We start from the raw sequence: 3,421 nt of genomic DNA, 5'->3' as shown, positions 1-3,421 counted from the left end.
CTTGGGAGGGAAGCCCTCACCACTAGTTGTAACCCCGTGACTCTCAGCAGCAGTGCAAGGTAGAAGCAGGGCTTCAACGGAGTCCTGGCACGTGCCAGCAGAATGATACTACAACCAAACTGCAGAGCTCTTAGCTGGGTGAAGAAAGGGCTTTTCCAAGGGGAACTCACCACACTGAAAGCTTTGTTCTCAGGGGTGCTAGCTGATGTAGTCCTGGTTGTCACCATTCTTCAACACATCTTGGCTTTTCAGGTTGTCTCAAATTAGACTCTGCAATATAAATAGCATCATGCGGTTCTCCATGGCCTTCTCACAGAGGGATAGATATCTTTCTCAGAGCTCCGCTGTCTGACCATTACAGGCTATAGTAAGGCTCGGGTGACCTTTGCCCTCAGGCACACTTGATATAGGTCACGTGCTAAACCAAACACGACACATAGTGTTTTGTCCATCTCCCAACTCCAAAACTCAATGGCTTTTTTAACAAAATTCTCCCAAACTGTCACATTACATGTGCAAAGAAGGCATGCAAACAAGACACACATCCTCTAACCGGTTCCCCTGCCTCATCCACAGATACCAGCAGAGGCCTCCCTCCTTGGTAAGGTCTCTGTACATCTAGGCTAGGTACAGACATTACACTTATCATGCGTTAAGCATGCAAAAAGCACTCTACAGCCATAACCAAGCAGACATTCATAGAACATAGAGCACTTTAAAAATGGTGGCTCTTGCTCTAAGTTAACCCTGGATAGATGTGGCATCACACTAAAACACTTTAGGTTAGAGCACTTTATCGAACATCTGTACCAAAGACCGTTACGACTCAAGTTAGCTTGCAGTCCCCTGGCATCCCAGGGACTCCTCACAGGGCAACATGTTAGCTTTGGCTAGTGCTCTCACCTACTCTGATCTAGCCCCTCCACCCAAGGCTCTCACAGAGAGGAGACAGAAAAGGCTTTATCTCCTCCCTGTGCAGCCGGGTGGAGTTGCGGGGAGGGGGGAGAGCAGTGTAGGAATAGAGCCCCATTGCTGCGTGGGTCCCCCCCAACTTGCTGACTTGGGTTTGGGGGTGGCCAGACTAGGTCCACATGGCAGATAGGCTCCATTCCCCCAGCTATAGCCAGGAGCTGCAGTTTGGGGCTGTACCACTTTTCACGGTACTGGGAACTGGGGGGTCGGGGGCAGGGAACAGACCCTCCTCTGCTACGTGGACCCAGACTGGCCCTTTCCAAGACCCAAGCCAGCAACCTGGGGGGCGGGAGCCCACATAGCCAGCTGGGGGGGTGGGGAGGGGGCTGGGGACAAGGGCTGCTCTGGCAGCCTCCTGGGAGGTGTGCAGGAGCACCCCAGCCTGGTGGCCTTAGGCAGTGCAGGCCACTTTAATTCTCCTTCCCTCTCCTCAAGGTGAACGGCAGTTCTGTTCACTCCCACAGTAATCTAGGGCACTTTGAATAAAGCATGGTAATTAGAGTGCTTCTGCCTTGGGCTTCTTGAACATCTGTACTTAGTCCTAGAGTTCTGCTAGGGCTGCTAGGTGTCTGCAGCAAGCTCCTCATTCTTTTAAGGCTTCAGGCCACAGAGTTATGCAAAATATTGGGAAGGGTTTGGGTACAGCCAGTTCAATGCCTTGGTGAGTGGAGAAGAACAGCAAATCCTTGCAAAGGAATAAAGCCAAGTACTTGATTTTAGCTGGGTTTTATTGTAGGCTGAGTGATGGAGAGGCATGTCTGGCTGGGCTGTGGAAAGCAAGACAATGACACTCATTAAGTATCTGGGTGGAAGTTGTGCATCTGCAAAAATAATCATGGTTGTGCTATTTGCCTGGTGTGTGCTGTGAGACAAGGATGGTGTTTTCTGGATGCAGTCTGAATACTGGCATGGGGGAAATGATCTGGTGCTGGGAATGCAAGCTGGTGCTAGGGGCATAGGCAATCAACATTGTCCATATTTGTCATCAATGTCTATCCCAAATGTCCCTATGCTCCTCAGTCTGGCTCTAACAACGGAGTCAGAAACTTCTAGTGGAATCCACTGCTAGTGCCAATTGCTTCTGAATAATCCAACAGGTATATTTAAATTGATGTCACCTCTTCCTGGTAACAGAAACAATGTGGCCTGTGAGCAGAGCAGAACTGGCCCATCTTCTTGTTGGTTCTGTGGCTTGTCGGTGTGAAGATATTTACCTATGGAAATGGCTGAGCCTTGATTTTCTGAAGCAGCACTGACCAAATCTTGGGTCCATCTGCATTTGTAGTAAAACTGCTCTTAGTACTGGTTTTGCTACAAATAGGTCCTCAATACCACTGTCAACCACAGGTAAAATACCTAATCTGGTCAAATTGTAGAGACGTTGGCCACTCAAGAATTTCTACACTTGAGCATGAAAATAAAAATTTAGGTTCCAAGCCCACACCCCTTGAAGTCAATGGGATTTTTATCAGTCTTTCAACAGGCTCTAGCTCAGATCCTTAACTTTAGCAGAATACAATGTGACTTAACTGTCCCGCACAGCCTTACTCCAATGCTTATATTTTAATCCACATACCATTCTAGGGAAGAAGTAAGCATTATTCTCTCCATTTCCCAATGGGGGAAAGCAAAGCAAAGAAGTCTCATGATGGGAGACTGTGGAATCAAAATTAGAATTCAGGTGTTTCTTTCTGCTCTGCCACTCTCTCAGTTCAGTAATGTGACGTGTGGGTGAAGGGAGGGATTCAACACAGTGGGCCTGGAATGTGGTAGGCTGAATTTAGCTGACTGATGCCGCTTGCTGCTGTTTGTATAAGCCCTGTTTAAGCCAATACAAAGAGAGATCACAAAATGTCTTTGGTAGGACAGGAATGCAGGAACTTTTTGTTCTACTCACCACCTGCTTACCTCCAAAACTATTTATCCCCATGTTGATCTATATTATTAACTGAACATTGACAGAGAGGTGAAGGGCACTCATGAACTTGGCTGTTTTATTTGATAAATTCACAAAACTGTCAGAGCAGAACCTTCCTTGCTCTGTGCGTGAACTGTCCTCTTTTGAAGGAGCACAGTGGGTACTCTACACATTGTTTTACTTAATATTTTGCACTAAGTGGATGGTGTTGAAAAGCAAAAGAAAATGGGCATCCTTTCACTCAATCTGTATTGCTTTAGCAATCAGAAAGTTGCCCAGAAAGGGATTCTGTGGGTGTAATGGAATTCTCCCATTTGGTATAAAGCTAGCATAGAAAGTATAGGCAACTAGTGCCCCCTTAGTCAGGGGGGGTACATGCCCCCCCCCGTGACCAGTCCTCCCGATGGGGGGTCCCCTGTGGCCAATCTCTCTGCCTGGGTGGGATACCCGCGGCTAATCCCACGACAGCCGATCACTGCGGCCAATCACTGCAGCCACTTCCAGGGGTGGCCGCAGCCCCTTCCCGGGGGG

General features: G+C 48.2%; 1 long non-coding RNA gene across 2 annotated transcripts in view; it reads right to left on the bottom strand.

The window, feature by feature from the left end:
• Window positions 1-3,421, bottom strand: part of LOC112551809 — a 40,797-nt gene that overhangs the window by 21,396 nt on the left and 15,980 nt on the right. For both annotated transcript variants that reach the window (XR_003096123.1, XR_003096124.1), the window contains exon 2: window positions 171-270. This is a non-coding gene — a long non-coding RNA (uncharacterized LOC112551809). The remainder of the gene's footprint in view (window positions 1-170; window positions 271-3,421) is intronic.

Source organism: Alligator sinensis, unplaced genomic scaffold (assembly GCF_000455745.1).
Source record: "Alligator sinensis unplaced genomic scaffold, ASM45574v1 scaffold60_1, whole genome shotgun sequence".
In the NCBI taxonomy this organism is placed as follows: Eukaryota; Metazoa; Chordata; order Crocodylia; family Alligatoridae; genus Alligator; species Alligator sinensis.
Note: the sequence above shows the minus strand (reverse complement) of the source record. Positions and strands in the feature narration are given on the sequence as shown.